Source organism: Colobus angolensis, unplaced genomic scaffold, assembly GCF_000951035.1.
Source record: "Colobus angolensis palliatus isolate OR3802 unplaced genomic scaffold, Cang.pa_1.0 Scaffold356, whole genome shotgun sequence".
NCBI lineage: Eukaryota > Metazoa > Chordata > Mammalia > Primates > Cercopithecidae > Colobus > Colobus angolensis.
In genome coordinates, this window is record NW_012116888.1 from 1,599,232 (window position 1) to 1,617,549 (window position 18,318).

Below are 18,318 nucleotides of genomic sequence, written 5' to 3' on the forward strand. Positions count from 1 at the left end.
GAACTGCTGACCTCAGGGGATCCACCCAACTTGGCCTCCCAAAGTGCTGGGATTACAGGTGTGAGTCACTGTGCCCAGCCGCATTTTTAATATTCAGTGTTTTTCTTGACATATATTCCAACTAAATTCTTATGAGTGTTGTTGGTTTGACCTCATATTTGGTCCTATTGAAATGAATTTGGATCATTCATGATTTGGTTCTTTATTGCATTCATTGTCCTTCTTGGCTTCTGGTTACCCACACATTAGACACAAGTGCCTTTGGCATCTTTTTTCAAATCTACAGATGAGGAAACTGAGTCCTAGAATGGTGGAGTGATTTGATGAATATTGCAAAACTATAATGGGGAGATGAGATGGGGATCCAAGTCTTGTTCCTCCAAAGACAGGGCACCAGGCAGTGTAGAGGTGGCCAGTACCAGAGCAACAGCCTAATGATGCTATGTGTGTCACACACGCAGCTCACTCAATCCTGACCACAACCCCTACTGCTTTGATTCCTGCCCCATCAGTAGCAACTGAAAGGACATCTCCAAATTCACCTTCAAGGACACTGTTAAGGCTAGGTCAGTGGAAGCTGGGCCAGTGGAAGGACATGACCCCTGGCGTGGTCCCCCTTCATAAGACTTCACAGTTCATCATTTCATTTGGGCATCGTTTTACAATTCACTAGGAATCCCTCTTATCTTATTTTCATCTGGTCCATATTCCTGCATTTCAAAAACAAGACTGTTCTGAAAAACTGTCAGCTGCTTGCTGAGGTTATTTTTGGTATATAGTATTTACCAGAGTCACCTGGTCAGCATTAATCACCCCATCATGAAAGACTCATGGTTGTTTGGGGGGTATTGAACCCATGTTGTACCCTATATTTTTTTGAAATATTTTCAATCCAGATGGTCAATAGTTCTAGAATATTCTCTCAGGGATTGCCATCGAGCAATTGACCGTTTTTACAAATGTTGGAAATGTACCATTTGCCCAGGAAAGGGCTTCCCTGTGTTAAGTCACTGTGCTGCTGCCAGGTCATCGAAGAGTTTTCATTGTTAAACTCATGTAGGGCATCCAAGCACCGCCTTGCTGCCTTCTTACCAGGCCAGGGGTCCACCTTTTGGAAGAGCATCTCTCTAACTAGAAAGGAGAGACATGAGGTTGAAATTGCTTGGCTCTGCCTCCTTTTTTTTTTTTTTTCCAAGTGTCTACATTTTAGCATCTTCCCTGTGCAATCCCTTTCTTGTCCTACTCTTCAAATAGCTTTGAAAACCCTTCTGAGATGGCGGGCCTGTTTGCAGCCTCTGCTTGGTGTGGGCTTTTGGTTTCCCAGTGTGGTGCTCACAGGTTCAGGCCCCCCTACCCTGGTATTTTCCTTGACTCCGTGTCTACTTCTCATCTTCTGGGTATCCCTTTCGTAAAGTCTGAGATCACCAGTGGTCACCCTGTGTGGCCCACATTGGATTTTTCTAGCTATTTCCTCTTTTTGGTCCTCACTGGGTTTATTCAGGATTATTTACTACACATATGCAGAATTTGGGGTTTCCCCCTAATCTCTTTTCTCATTTGGGATCTGTGTGTGTTCAGACTCCCTAGCCCCAGCCTTCCAGGTTAATATTGTGTGGCGCTAGGACGTTAGTGTCAGTTTCTTCAATTTGATATAATAGTGTATGAGAATAGAATTTACCTCCTGGAGCTGTTATGAGGATTGTAGGAAATAGTGCTTAGTTTTGGTTAGTATTAATATTATTATCTACCTATTCCTGACACATTTTGTGGTTATAAGTGACAGAAAACTGCCTCAAACTGGCTTAAACACAAAAAGAGAATCTATTGCTCAGAGACGTTTCCCCTAGGAATTACCATCAAGCAACGTCAAAAGGTAGACCTGGCTTTCGGCACAGCTGGGTTCACAGCCCTGGTAATGTCCCCAGGCCTCAGGATCTGTCCATCTGCCTCCTCTGATGCTCTGTGTGGAAGAAGGAAGTGGCACAGCAGCAGCCTCCAGCTTGGCAGAGCCATGGTGGGGAGCAGGACCCCAGCGCTTAGGTTTGGCTTCTATCCCAGCAAACTGGTGCTCTGCCAAATTGAATTTGGAAGACTTGCTTTCCCAGAGAAGAGAGCACATGAGCCTTCCTGACTGCTAGTGATATTGCGGACACAAACTGGACACCTCCTCCACTCTGTAGCTAAGGGGCAGCTCGGCCTTTCAATGCAGCTCTTTTCTATCAAGGGAGACCCCACCAGAATTGAGATGGGTAACCCCGAGCCTTGTACGCAGGTGCCTGCTTTTACACCCTCATTCATCTCGGTCTGGACATTCCTGACCTTGACTCTTGCCTGCGACATCCTCTGCACTCCTCCATGTGCTCCACTCAGCTCGCTCCTGAGAGCTGGTAATTAATCGGCCTTGTCTTTACCCTCTGACCCCACCGAGCCTCCCATATGGGTTTCCACACCTGGCAACTGACCTTGGAGTTACTCCTAACTTTGTCCCGCAGGCCTGCTGGATTGGATTTTATGTTTGCTTGCTAACTTCTCTGACTCTTGACCTAGTCTGGTTACTTGCTGTGGTTGTGCGTGACACCTCTGTGTTATTCACAGTGCTGGGCATTGCTTTTTCAGCAGCCCGAAATCCACTGCCTCTTCCTTCCCCAATTCGATGTCCTTTTGTGGCACTACCTCTCTCACTGGGCACCGTCTTCATGGTAAATCCGAGTGCTTTTCCCCCTGCATGGAAGTGGAAAGGTGTCCACAGTGTCTCCTCCCTTGCCCTAGGGAGGTCCTGAGCTGAGCTGAGCTGAGTGGTCTCAGGAGGAGGTACAGCAGGCTGTTTGTTCCCTGCAGAGGCACTTGATGGTGGCACGCTCTTGTCCCGGTTGAACCTGGTTCTCCAGCTCAGAATCCAGCACCCCTGTTGACCTCACAAGCTCCTTCATAGCTTCCAATTCATTCCCTTCTCTGCTTGAGTCAGCGAGAGTCATTCCTGCTGCTTTCAAGAGTCCTAGCTCATATTCCTGTGCTGTGCTTCATCTTTCCTGGCTGTGTAGATTTACTTGGGCTCTTTTCACTCCTCCTTCTGAAGTTACCGATTGCACTTTTTCTGGTCTCACGGGCTGGCCTCCTGCAGCGTGCTCTGCTCTTCCCAGCTTTGGGCCAGCACATCCTGCTTCCTGCCAAGCCCCCGCTGTTCTGAGGTGGATCTGGGCTGCAGTCCAGGAGACAAAGTTCTCCACTGTGACACCATCTACATGCCCAGATGTTCCCTCCATATACTTCCTCTTTCTCCTTTTCTTTTCCAAACTCACAAACTTCAAGTGAGAGAAGGAATGAAAACACAACCTGTAACACCAATTCCTCCAATTTCCTCCCCAGAACTTCAAAGTAAACAGAAATGTATTGGGCTTAGACTGGGACTTATGGATGATCAGATTTGGAAGAAGCCTTAGAAACCATCACCAGCCTTCACTCCGGTGCTGTCTCTGATCATTTGGCTGTGGCTGACTGAGTTGTCACATCTGGGCACAGGAAGAAAAGTGCTGGGAGTGATTCCCAGTGTCTGCGTGGATGGGGGAAGGGAGAGTGACAGCATATGAGCTGGTTATTTGCCCATCCTCCAACAACCTGCTGTGTACTTTACAAAATGGGGACACTGAGTCACACATATATCACGTTGTCTAAGGACACACAGGAAGCCAGGGCAGATTTGGGGGTAGAATCCAGGTTGTCCAGCCTTCTCTATCAACAACAATGACTTCTCTTCCCGCTGGAATTCACTCTCATAGGGTGTCATCTAAGTCTGCTTCCTGACAGCATGTGTGTCTCCCGGTCTGTGATGTCAGTGCTATACTCAGCCACCTCTCTACATGACGGTGTGGCATAAAAGGGAACCTGCTGGTGCCTGTGGGACTGGGGCTAATCCTCTGGGACGACTTTCAGAATCACAGTTCTTCTTCCCCAGGACAAGAAGGTGGTATACAGCCAAGGAAGGGTGGTCCTGGGCTCTGCAGCCACGGAGCTCCAGGGTTTGGAAGGTACCGTGGAATCTCACTCCTCAGTTTGGACTTTTTGTCAAACTGCAGCTGGAAAAAAATTAGAAATTGCTGCTCCAAATGGAACATACTCCATTTCATTCCAAATGAGAAGTAAACAAGTAGACGGGTGAGCCTCCCCAAAATGATAAAACTCCTCACACTTAAGACGAGAAGTCAGTTCAAGTGCAGTCCTGGCGTGACTCATTGGGGCTTGCTGCAGGAACATAGAGGCGAAATGTCCTCATCCTGCCTGTGGAAGCCAGCTCCTTATTTTAAATCCCATCCTGCTTGACTGTCAAAGTCAGACAGAGCCTTCCTCAAAGCTGAAATGCACGCACAGAATTAGAAGTCCCTGCGGGAGCAAGCTCACTCTGGTGAGAACCTTGCAGAGGAGACAGCTCCAGGGGCCAGCGGCTGCCTGCAAACACTTGCTGAGCAAGCCCCTGGGAGAGGGGCCTTTCTCCCAGGCCAGGAACGCCAAAGTGGGGTTTCCTGATAAGGAACACAGAACTGCTGTTTCTTGGAGAGGGAGTTCACATGGACTGGGATCCATTCTCAGGCTGGGCCTTAGTAGTGGGACAGCATCCTGTTTTATTAAAAGCCTGTTGCTGGCAGGGAAAGCCGTCTGCCTGCTGAGTGGGCAGGGGCCCAATATTGCTGTGGGCAATTCCAAGCCAGTACTGGGAGCTGACATCAAACCAGGAAAGAACACGACTGTTTTTAGCTGATGTAGCAGTACATTTTCTTTCTTTCTTTCAGTCTTTTTTTTTTTAATAGTTCTATTGCCTGGTTTCACTGTGTACATTTTGCATGTGCAGGCACGCGTGTGACATCCTGTACGCAGCTACCGCCGGGGTTCACTCGGAGATGAGCCCGCCCCACTTATTCTCCCTTTCTCCCTCCTTTTCTCACCTCTCCCTCTTCCCATCCTTCCCCCACTGACCTCTCCAGCTCTAAAACCCCTGATAGACATAAAGAACAGAGGGACACCCAGGCTGTGGCCTGGGGTTATTTACAGGGTTGGGGTGGGTGAGAGAAGAAAAACAGACTGCTTTGTTTATCTTTTGAGTCTTGAAATTAGAAAAAATGCACTCATTTCCAAGGAAGCCTTATTTGTAGGATCCCCCAAAATTTGAAAAAAGTAAAGGGAGATTCACTTCAAAAGAAACTAGGGGAAAAGCTGTTTTCTTTGTTAGCTGTCTTGTTCATTATTCTTATCTTATTTAAAGTTAGGTTTGTTGAAGGCAGGCAAAGGTAGTCACTTTTTCATATTTTTATTACATTCTTACTTTCTTCCTCCATTGCCTTATCAGTTAAGAGGGCAAATAATATTTCAAGAGACTGATAGAATATGTTCTGCACTCTGCTCATTTCATGGCTCTCTGGGGAATTGGGGTTTTTGTAAACTTTTATAATCACATTTTCTGCTGTGGTTATAGATGACTCTGAGAGTCTTCCATTCATGCTGTAAATTAAAGTGACTCAAATTGCTTCCACTTTTACAAATAAAAAAAAGTGCTTCTATACAGATTTTTTAACAATTAAAAAAAAAGTCATTTTAACACTCTGGTTGGTTGCCTGTACATGATTTTTCTGACTTTTCTTAAAATTTGGAGTGAACAGCTCCCATGTCAAATATAACATGTTAACTTACTGGCTTCTTTTTAACTCTGCACTCAAGCAATAAACTTTTCATGCAGAGCCAGAAAATGGTACATGTTGTGAACTTTTTTTTTTTTTAAAGATAGAGTTAGTGGTAATAAAGGGATTTCAGAAAAAACAATGTACTTGAAAATGTGTTACTTCACGTTAGAACATTCAATTTTATCTTAAGAATATAAATATTCAATTTTACCACATTAGTCTTTGTACTGAGGTAAGCCAAAAATAATGTAAACTGACAATTTTTTGCTATACATTCTAATATTTTACATATTTATAGGAGTTTTCCAAGTCATGATATATCATATAAGGCACACAAAAAAAGAATGACATAAATCATGTTAAGTGCAGTCTACTTTCTCCTGAGCTATATCTTTAAGACAAAAGATATTTAACAAATTGAACTTGTGTTTTGGGGGAGGGTCCACTCTCTGGTTACTTGAGAGAAAACCAGAGGATTATCTTTGTGGTGAAGGAAAGTGTATAGAAGGTAGTATTTTTTTTTTTTCCTTTTATAAAGGGGTAGGGCTCTATCTGTTGGTGCAGTGTTCTGCCTTTTGTGTTTTTTTCTGGTTAATTTAAAACATTAGCTCCAAGTTTTTAATATAGTAGTTTCCCGTGAGTCACTGGGCTGAAAGCCCATCCTATCTGTGTCAGGCAAGGGTCCAAGACAAGAAACAAGTAGAACACAGATATAAGAAGGCTTTATTTGTGCGGCTAAACATTGATAATTAGGAAAGTTCCAGTTCTTCTATGGTAGTTTATTTGTAGATAAATGTAGTTGTAACCTTTCGGTGCCAAAGGAAAACCTCCTCATTCAAGACAGGGGATACGGAATAGGAAGAGCTCAAAGAAAACACAGTTTTCTGTGTTACAGATAAGTATTTACATTACCAATCAACTTTTGGTTCAGGAAAGAAGTGATAACCTGTTTAGGTTTTTAAAAGGAATTCAATATCCTGTTGACTAAATGCAGAGCAGGTTCAGAGGAAGATGACTGTTGAATAACGCAATTGATTCCTTCCAAGAAAGCATAGGGTGTAGTTTTTATTACAGGGAGTGCCATTGATAGTACTTTTTCTGCTTTCTGGAAAATCACCCAGGAAATAAAATTTGTTTTAAACATTATTTTTAAAACAGGCTCTGCCGACTTCCAGTTCTGGAACAAGATGATTAAGCTCATTTTTCCCTGCTCTGCTCCTCTAAATACAGCTAAGTACCTTGGAAACTATTCAGCAGACAATGATAAAGAACTCTGAAAGCCAGAAGAAACAAAGGTGTACTTGCAAGAAACCTCAGGGCTTGAGAAACAGCAACATGGTAAGTTTTCTAAGTTTCCTTTTCATCTCCCATATACCCTGGGCTATGCTGGAATCACCAGCAGGCACAGACAAAATGACAACAAAACAGCAAACCCCCAAGAACATCCTGTTCTCTTTGGCCAAAGTTCAGGGAAGGGGAACCCCAACAGAGACCCAGTAGGAAGCTCTAGCCCCTGTTTTGTACAACCCAGGGTCCTTGCAGAGAGATTCATCTGCCAGCAGCAGCAGCAGCAGCAGCAGCAATAGTAGCAGCAGCAAAGCCCTGGGCGGTCCTGGCCCCCAGTCCATGACTTAGACACCAGCACATGGCCTGATTCACCCACAGAAGCAGCCACCGTGAAGCGCGCTGTGTCTCCCCAGACTCCATCCAGTGGCATAAAGAGACCCGGGCTCTGCAGCTTCCTCCCCATCATGGAAGGCTGCCCATCTACAGAGTTTCCAAACATAATAAGCACTAAGGAAACAACAAACGTGATATGCTGAAAAAAGAAAATCACAATTAAATCCAAATGAAACACTAAAAAATGTCCAAGTAAATAACAGGAAGGCAAGAAAAAAGAAACAAAAACATGATAAACATAAGGATCAATCAGATAACAAATATTAATAATAAAATATCAGACTTAGCCCTAATATATCAATAATTATCTTAAATGTAAATATTCTAAATGCATCAATTGAAAATGCAGAGATTGGCAGAGTGTATTACAAAACATGACCCAGCTATGTGTTGTTTACAAGAAACTCACTTCAAATTCAATGATATAGGTAGACTGATAGCAAATTGATGGAAAAAGATATAACATGTAAACACTAATCAGAAGGAAGCACAAGTGGCTATATTAACATCAGAAAAAGCAGACTTCAGAGCAAATAAAGTTACTATAGGCAAAGAGGGAAATTACATCATAACAAAAAGAATTAATTCACCAAGAAGATATAGCTATCCTGTTGTGATGTTGTGATACATTTTGGTTTTTATCCATGGGTCCTGGCTCATAATTCCCATATCCTGTGTTAGAGTCTTGTAAGATTGTTGGGGGTGTTAGGCCTCGGGGCAGGCCTCTGACCTTCTCCTGCCTTCCTTTCACTCTAATGTTCTCCCACCTTTCTGCCTTTCTGATTGTGGATCTTAAGACCCTCCCACAAGGCAGTCCCATCCTGTATCCTGGGGGAAGGAATGCTGACATCATAAAGCTTCCATAAAAAGCCAAGAGGACGGGGTTCATAAGCTTCCAGATAGCTGAACATGTGGAGGTTCCTGGAGAGTGGTGTGCCCAGGGAGGGCATGGAAGCTCCGTGACCCATACCTCACCCTAGGCATCTCTTCATCTGTCTCCTTTGCAATATTTTTTAGTAATAAATCTGTAAACACAGGTAAGTGTTTCTCTGAGTTCTGTGAGCTGCTCCAGCAAATTAATCAAACCCAAAGAGGGGGTCATGGGAACCCCACCTTGAAGCTGGTTAGTCAGAGGTTCTGGGGGACCAGACTTACAACTGGTGTGTGTATGGGGGCAGTCTTGGGGGCTGAACCTTCAACTTGTAGGATCTGACTCTCTCTCTGGGTAGATAGTGTCAGAACTGAATTGGAGGACACCCAACCGGTGTCCACTGTCATATTCTAGTGGATTTTCTCCCTAGTAGGCCTAGCAGTCTTGAGTGTGGGGCAGGGGTTGATGCCCCAACCACAATTGTGGATTTCTTCTTTCAGCTGTCTTAGTTTTTGCTTCAGATATGTGAAAGTCTGTTGTTTGGTTCACAGGTATGTGGAGAAAACTCTCCCTAACTGTGTTTTTCTTCTACTGTCACACCATGACAATCATCAACACAGAAACCTTTCTTCATATCATATAAAGCACAAAAAAGGAGTGACATAAATCATGTTAAGTGCAGTCTACTTTTTCCCGAGCTGTATCTTTAAGACAAAAGATATTCAGCAAATAGGACTGTTTGTTTTGTGAGGTGGGGTATCCACTCTCTGGTTACTTAAGAGAAAACCAGAGGATTATCTTTAAGGTGAGGGAAAGGGTATAGAAAGCAGCATTTTTTTTTTTCTTTTATAAAGGCACAGGGCTCTATCTGTTGGTGCAGTGTTCTGACTTTTGTATTTTTTTCTGATTAATTTAAAACATTAGCTCCAAGTTTTTAGTATAGTAGTTTCCCGTGAGTCACTGGGCCTTTCTTCTGTGTGAAGACTGTGGTGTGATAGTGAAAGAAAAACACAGTTAGTGAGCATTTTCTCTACATACCTATGAACCTAAACAACAGACTTTCACATGTCTGCAGCAAAAACTTTAACAGCTGAAAGAAGAAATCCACAAGTGTGGTTGGGGCATCAATCCCTGCTGTCTCCCTGCCCTCAGGACTTCTAGGACTACTAGCAAGAAAATCAGCAAGAATATAGAAAAACTTAACCACACCATCAACTGACAGGATCTAATTGACATTCATAGCACAGTCTGTCCAACAACAGCAGAATACACATTTTTTAAAGGTCCCATGAGACATTTACCAAGATACAGCATATCCTAGATCATAAAACAAATGTTAAAAAATTCAAGAGAATTGAAATTATACAGACAATGTTACCTGGCCGTAATAAAATCAAAGTAGAAATCAAGGCAGAAAGTCAATAGGCAAATCTCCAAACACTTGGAAACTAAGCAACAAACTTCTAAATAATCCATGCATCAAAGTGGCAACCTCAAAGGAAATTTTAAAAAGACAAGAAAAGAATGAAAATGAAAATACAACATGTTAAAATTTGTAAGATTAGCTAAAGCAGTGCTGAGAATAAAATTGATAGGAGTAAATGCTTACATTAGAAAAGAGGAATGATCTCAAATTACTAATCTAAGTTTCTACTTCAAGAAATTAGAAAAGTTGAGCAAAATAAACTCAAAGGAAGCAGAAAGGAGGAAATAAAAAGCAGAAATTAATGAACTTGAAAACTGGAAAAAGAAAATAATAAAACAGAAATTTGATTCTTTAAAAGAATTAATAAGATTAATAACTTTTAGCAAGATTGGCAAATATAAAAAGAGAAAAGACATGAATCACCAACATCAGAAACAAAATAGGGGACACCACAATAGGTGTCTTTAGCTACTAAAAAGATAACTTAAGAACTATAATCAACTTTATGCTCATATATTCAACAAGTTCAAAGAAATGGGATAATTCCTCAAAAACCACAAAGTACTAAAACTTAGCCAAGGTAAAATAGATAATCTGAATAACTGTGTAGATATTTTTAAAAATTGGATTTATAATAAAAATATTCCCAAAAAAGAAATCTCCAGGCCCAGATGATTTCATCCAAGAATTTTACCAAACATTCAAATAAAGATTAATGCCAATTCTATGTCTGTGTTCCAGAAAATACAAGAGAAGAGAAAATTAGGAAGTTCCCAATTCTTTTTATGAAGCCATCATTACTCTGATACCCAAACCAGCTGAAGAAAGTATGCAAAAAGAAAGCTACAGGCCAATATCTCTCATGAACTTTGGATGTAAAAATCACCAATCAAATTTAATTAATCAAAATCCAACAATGTATAAAAAGACTAAAACACCATGACCAAGTTAGTTTTATACTAGGTAGACAAAGCTGATTCAATATTTGATAAGAAATTAATATAATTCATCATAGCAACAGGCTAAAGAAGAAAAACCATATAATCATAACAATTGGCATCAAAAAATTATTTAACAAAATTCAACACCCCTTAGTGATGAAAACAGAAAATCCTCTCAAGTACACTAGGAACAGAGGGAGACTTCCTCAACCTCATAAAGAACATCTATTAAAAAACTACATCAGACGTCGTATTTCATGATGAAGACAGAATACATTGCCTTAAATGATCCAAAACAAGGTGAAGATTTCTACTTTCATCAGTCTTATTAAACACAGTACTGGAAGTTCTAGCCACTGCAATAAGGCAGGAAAAGGGAATAAAGGTCATGCTCATTGGAAAATAAGAAATGAAACTGTCTCCTTTTTTAGGCAACATGATTATTTGCACAGAAAAATCCCAAAAAAATCTATGAAAAATAAGTTGTCCTCCTTCTGCTGGCTACATTGATCAGGCAAGTGCTGCCAGTTGTTCTTAGGGATTCTGCTTAAGTGCTGCAGGAGATGGCAGCACAGAAGCTGAGGCACAGCTTGGGCATGGTAGACCAGGGGGACACCCAACTCCATTACTCCCTAGCTCTATGCCCCTAAACAGCTTCCTTGATCTGGCTGAACTTTGGTCCCCTCATCTGAAATGGAGTTGATGATAGAACCCAGAGGCCATAATTGTTGTGCGTGTTAAATGAGAGCAAGTGTGTAGGAAATGTGTCATTGTACTTGCTGTGGGCACTGCTGCTATTGCTGCTGTTGTGTGTGATACTGTGCTATTCGTTCTGGCACTCCCAGGCACTGCCACTGGAGCCAAGAGACCTGAATTCCCTTGTTTGGTGATCCTATGACTTGTCAGCTCAGTCAATTGCTCTGATTCTCACTGCTTTCATTTATGAAGTGGAGACAATAACCCGTCTCTCATAGGAAGGGTAAGACCAGAAGAGCCTACACTCTGGGTTGGAATAATATTTCTACACAGTGATCAAGAGAGTGTTCTCTGAAACCAGACTCTCTTTAAATCTTACCTCTATCACTTATTAATTATATGGCTAATTCTTAAATAAGGTCAAAAGAGTGTGTTCTTAATAAAACTATATAGAAGATTAAATTAATTAAAACATGTACAGTCCTTTTACAAAAGATCAGGTGAAACAGCATTCATGAAAGTGTTTCAGCATGCTGAGAATAACAATAGCAATGGCTAGAAATTAGTGAGCACACCCCACTACCAGCACCAGAGAGAGAGCTTTGTACCTACAACTTTTTACTTAGTCCACATGACCATGAGTTCGTCTCATTTATGTAGCCTGTGAAACAAAAGCCTAGAGAAGTAATTTGCCCAAAGACATAGCTTACAAAGCAATAGAATCCAGGTCTGGACTCTCGGGATCTGACTATTCTAATGCCTTGCAGAGAAAGTAGGCTAGAGAGGGCAGGAATAGCTTGATTTAGAGATCACTTCCACTGGCACGGTGGGTAAAATCTGATGTGGGAGGATCTGAGTGCGGCCTGTGATGGGAGAGTGGAGGAGCCAAGAGTCATTCTTGGCCTCATTGTCACGGCCTTCAAACTAACAAGTTGCCCGAGAGACAAGGTTCCATTTGATAGGACGCCAGGTGGGATGTGCATCAAAATATCCATTTCCTTGAAGGATCCAATGATTAGGCTGAGGCAAAATATTTTAGACCATTCCCAGGTCTAAAAATAACTCCATCATCACTTCTAATAAGGACTCAGTCTGGAGTGACGTCACTGTTTCAGGTGCAGAAAAGGAAAGCATGACTGTGTGTCACTGACTTAAAATAGAATTGAGGCGAGAGGGGCAGCTGGGCTCATGGACGTCAAATGGACAGTTTCTCAGCTGGTACTTCCTATATTTCCTGTTTTGGACAGCAGGTTCCTGCCCTTCTGAGCTGGGGGTAGGGGTGAGGGAGTGTATGTTAAAAAGCTCTGTTGACTTGCTTTTTCTCTTCTCCATGTGTGTTCTTTTCATCAATAATCTGCATTCATTTTTACTGGCTGTTCATGCATTATCCGGAGATACACTAGTTACAGAAATTAAAACAGGCAACTCTTCCTCTTTCTCCCTAGCTTTATGCTGCAGATCCATGAAGTTTTCTTGACTATCCCTGCCTAGGGTAAAACAAGGAAACCACTCTTTGGATAATTCCCCTGATTCCATGGTACCGTGGAAATGGTGGGCTCTCTATATGTCAGGGTATTCTACGTCTGTGAAAAGGTATTTCTTTACTGAGCGAGGGTGGACTGGAGTCTAAGAATCTACCAATTTTTAAAATAATTCAGCTCCGTTTAAGTCAATAAATTGTATTCAAGACTGACTTTGTAGTGATTTATTCAATGAATTATTTCATTCAAGATAATTTTGAAAGGACTTCTGATCCAGATAAGACAGCATAGAGCCATTTCTCTCTTCTCTCCTCTCAGCTAAGTGCAATTATAATGTCTAGAAATAATGCAAGACATAACCAAAGGAGAACTCTGAAAGATAGAAACAGAAAGAGGAACAAGTTAGGGACCCTAAGACTGGAGGAACAATGGAGGTAGGATGTCTTACCATCACTGCATCCAACAAGAGAAGGTGACCTAGGCCTGGTATTACCTGATCCCAACCTGGCACCAAAAGACAGCCAACATAGACTCATTCCTCCCGCTTCCTGGTGAGTCTGGTATTCTCCTCCACGCCCAATGACAGACATGTAGGGTGACTGGGTGGTACCAACAATGGGAATCACATCATAACAGGCAGCCTAGTTTGGGAAGCACTCTTGGTCTCCATAGGCCTGAGACTCCCTTTGCCCATCTAGAGGCACCAGGTGGCCCAGCCCAAGGAAATTCCCTCAGCCCCAGAAAGGGGCATCAGAAAGGACCAGTGGGAGCTCCAGTAGGCTATAATAGTAAGAAGGCTCTGAAATGAAGTTGCCACTGGACCCACAGCCCACTAAACTAGGCTAGGATCTTATGCTAAACCTAAGCCAGGTGATAGCTTGCAAAAAACAAAGAAGAAAAGAAAGAAAAAAAAAAAGACCCAGAGTCTTTTAACATAAAAAACAGGATGTACAAATACAATAAAAAACACACATTATACTAAGGATTAGGAAAACTACCTAAGTGAGAAAAGACAAGTGACACCAACACTGAGATGAATCAGATAGTGGAACTGTCTGACAGACTTTGAAACAGCCGTTATAAAAATGTTTCAGAAAGCAATTACAAATTCTCTTGAAACAAATGAAGGAACAGAAAAATCTCAGTGAGGAAATAGAAATTACAAAAGAAGAACCAAGTGGAAATTACAAAATTAAAAAATGTAACAATAGAAATTTTAAAAAATTACTGGATTCTACTCAATAGTAAAATGGATATGACAGAGGATAGAATGAAATTGAGGAAAGAACAATATAAATTCCCTAATCTGAATAACAGAGACAAAATAGACTGAAAAGCTCTATCATGAATGATAATTTTGATCACAAATTAGTAATATTAACCACGCGGAAGATGAGTTGCTAGATCAACTTAAGAGAACAAATAGTTTTAGGTGAGTGACAAATAATTAGAAAATTAAAAAGTTAAATGATGTCATGTATAATAACATCAACATACAGAGAAATAAATATAATAAAATGTAGTTAAGAACTATAAAATCATTGTGAAAAGACATTAAAAGAATCCAAAATGTATGCTTATGGAATAAAAGACAATATTTTTATAGTCAGTTTTGTCCAAATTGACCTATAGAGTCAGTACAATTTTACAACAAATTTTAGTGGAATTTTGTTTATTTTATTTGAGGGATAAACTTTATATTTTATTTGGAAATTTGAAGGACTGAAACAATCTTGAGCAAGAACATGTGTTAAGACTTATTCTGAAGCTTTAGCAAATAAGACAGTGTGAGATATGCACAAGCATAGACAAATAGACCAATGGAACAGAAGAGAGAGTACTAGAAAACAGACCATGCATATTCAGTCAGTTGATCTATGACAAAAGCAATACTGCCATGCAATCGGAATAGGACAGATAATGTTTGCATAAATGTTGCAGGGTCAGTTGAATCTTCATACTTAAAAAAAAATGAATCTTGACTGTACCTCACACCACACACACAAATCAATCATATAGAATGTAGATCTAAAAGTGAAAGGCAAAATAACAAAATTTCTAAAAGATAACATAAAAGAAGAATTTATGACCTTGGAGTAAAATTTTTTCAAATGTAATACAAAATGTACTAAGCACAAAGGAAAATATTGATGAATTGGACTTCATTAAAACTAAGAACTTCTGCCCAGGTGCAACGGCTCACACCTGTAATCCAACACTTGGGGAGGCCAAGAAGGGAAGATCCCTTGAGCCCAGTGGTTTAAAACCAGCCTGCGTAATATAGTGAGACCCCATCTCCACAAAATATTTTAAAAATTAGCAGGTGTGGTGGCACACCTTGTGATCCCAGCTACTCAAGAGGCTGAGGTGCAAGAATCACTTGAGTCCAGGAGTTTGAGCTTCAGTGAGCCCTGTTTGCACAAATGTACTCCAAAAATAACAAAAATAAAAATAATAATAAATAAATTTTTAAAACCTAAGAACTTCTGTTTATCAAAAGACACCATTAAGACAGTGAAAATGCAAGCCCTTGAGTAAGAGAAGATATTTGCAAATCATAAACCCAATAAAGGGTTTGTACCTAGAATATATGAAGAATTTCCATAAGTCATTAATAACCCAATAAAAAATATGGGCAAAAGATTTGAACAAGCACTTCACAAAAGAGGTATTGTAAGTTTCTAATAAATGCTAGCAAGGAAGTGCAAATTAAAGTCATAAGGAGATAACCTTTACAGAGCCACCAGGTTTGTCCAAAATGACAGACTAATAATACTAAGTGCCAGAGAGAATATACAACAACTATAGGTGCCATCCACTGGCTGCTGGGAGTGTAAATTAGTATAACCATATTGGAAAATTGGCAGGATCTACTACAGCTAAGCATTTGTGTATCTTATGACCCAGAAATTCTACAAAAATGTTCATGACTCTCTAGCTATAGTAACCAAAGACTGGAAACAATCCAAATTTCTATCAACAGTGGAATGGATAAGTATATCACGATGTACTGAGCAATGAAATTAAAGGACCTAATGCAACACACAGTAACATGGATGAATGTAATAAACATCATGTTCAGTAAAAGAAGCCAGAAAACCAAGAGGGTGCCCTGATGGCTCCATTTACATGAAGTTCAAGAACAGACAAAGCTAATCAATGGGGTCAGGAGTCAAAGTGATAGTTATTTTGGGGATGTGACTTGTAGGGGCACAAGTGGGGCGCCTGGGGTGTTGGCAATGTCCTACTTCTTGACCTAGTCAGTTGTTTCTCTGGTTTGCCTCCTTTGTGAAAATTCATCAATATATTCTGGTTATTATTTGTGTACTTTTCTCTATGTATCTTTTACTTGAGTAAAGAGTTTACTGAAAAGAATATACCTGGGTTTGCAGAGTTGAAAACACCCACAATATCTTCATTGCCTCACAAATAATATTTTACATGATGTTTAAAAACTTTAGCAGCTAAAGTGCTGTTATCTCATTCTCAGCTGATTACAGATTACAGATTAGTAGGAAAGTAAGTGGGCTACTTGTTTAAAGATGGTCTATGTTAAATACCCTGATATGTTCTTTTCAAAGAGAGGTCAGTCTTCCTTTCAGCATCTTGTTCACCTGGCTGCCCACATACCTCACGGACCTTACAGAGCTTGATTACGCTGACTCTAGGCCTCTCAGCTCTTGTATTGATCCTCCCAGCTGCTCTATTCCAATGCCATGACCCGATCTGGGGACTAGGGAGGCTAGGCCACAGTCAGCCCTTCCTTGTCACTGTACAACTCACCTGGTGACTCATTTTTTGTTTTTTTTTTTAATTCCATGCTGATGTACTCTGACTTGGAGAACTGAAGGCAGAATTATTTCAGGATTTCCTCTCTCTCGTTCTGATAATGTCTAAAGAGCGTTTGCTGAGTTGCTTTGTTAAAATAACCCTGACATTTTTTTTTAAATGAACAAAGTGGCTCTAACATGGAAGGTAGATACACTGAAGGAAAGAGCCCTTAAACACAAGGGGCTAGTTTATTTTCATTATGAGATGTCCAGGGCTTTCCAGTCCCTTAGTTCTATCAATGAACAGAGTGAGAGGTAACAATGAGCTGTACCTTTTTTGAAAACCCTGTCTGTGTAGTCCCACCATCTCTCCTTCTCAGTAGGTTGCCAAAATTATGTTAAAGTCAGGTGGGGACTTCTAGAATACCCACTGTAACCCCCTTGTTTGGATGATATTGAGGCCAGGGAGGGGAAAAGAACTTGCAAGTTGAGCAGTAATAACAGATCCCACAGGACAGCTGGCAGTGACCCCACACTAGGGATTTGAAAACAAAGTAAGGTCTTGTTCCCTTGGTTCCTCTTCTTTACTTCCTGCTATCAAAGTCAGGTTCCAGAAGCTTCCCTAGGAGGCAGCAAGAGGCAGTCTCTGCCTCCTCCCAGGAGGAAATTGGCCACAGGAAGTCCTCATTTGGGATGGACTGGAGGAGAAAGGCAGCTGTGTGGAAAGGGCAAAGCTTGAAAATACTCAAGTCTTTGACTGGGCTTGCAGAAGGATATAGCAAAGAGTAAAGAGCTTGGGTTCTGGAGGCACAACCTGTAGGTTCAAATCTTACCTACACTTCTTAACCTCTCAGGGCCTTAGTGTCCTCTACTTGTGAAGTAGGGATAACAGGCGTATTCACTTCTTGGTTTTGCTGTACAAAATGAATAGCATGTGAAACATGTGATGCTGAGGCACTGTAAGTCATGAGGGCAGATGATCACCCTCTTTAGGAGCCATTCTTCCAAAATCTTAGGTGAGTGAAAAAGAAGCAGAGATAGCTTTTCATACTTGGGCATGGAGGCAGAGTTTATCTGTTGCCTGAGCTAACACTATACTTTTCAGCATCAGTGAAACTCTGACCCCAGGGCAGGACCAACTAACTAGGTGGGACAGTGATGAAAAAGGGAGAGTCTTCTCAGTGGAGCCTGATCTGGGTAGAGATGTCAAAGTCAAACCAGCACCTCCTTGACTTGTTGGCTCTAGGTGATAATGCTAACCTGAACTGAAGGGACAGCCCTGGACAGGGGCAGCCAGAGGTGTTCTGAAAACCAGGGAAGTCTCCTCACTGGAAAACATTTCTTCCTGGGATCTGTCAGTTGATGGCAGAAGTGTTCGTTGTTAGAAAGCCATTTCTTTGGCTTATTAATTGGTCCTCTGTTAGCCAGTCAAGAATACTGTACCCAGCACAGATATCCTTGAGAAATGAAGGAGAAATGAAGTCTTTCCTAGATAAGCAAAAACTAGAACACCACTAGACTGACCCTACAATAAATGCTTAAGAGAGTCCTACATCTGGAAGCAAAAGGGCTATATCCACCATCATGAAAACACAAAAGTATAAAACTCATTGGTAAAGCAGACACACAAATAAGAAAGATAACAGAACCACATGTTATCACTACAGGAAACAACCAAACTGCAAAGATAAACAAAAGAAGAAAGAAAGAAAGAAAGAAAGAAAGAAAGAAAGAAAGAAAGAAAGAAAGAAAGAAAGAAAGAAAGAAAGAAAGAAAGAAAGAAA

General features: G+C 41.0%; 1 protein-coding gene across 3 annotated transcripts in view; it reads left to right on the plus strand.

Moving 5' to 3' along the window:
* Positions 1-18,318, plus strand: part of LOC105519652 — a 294,464-nt gene that overhangs the window by 148,077 nt on the left and 128,069 nt on the right. For all 3 annotated transcript variants that reach the window (XR_001003010.1, XR_001003008.1, XR_001003009.1), the window contains exon 3: positions 6,828-7,007. The gene's annotated coding sequence lies outside the window, so the exon portion shown is untranslated. The remainder of the gene's footprint in view (positions 1-6,827; positions 7,008-18,318) is intronic.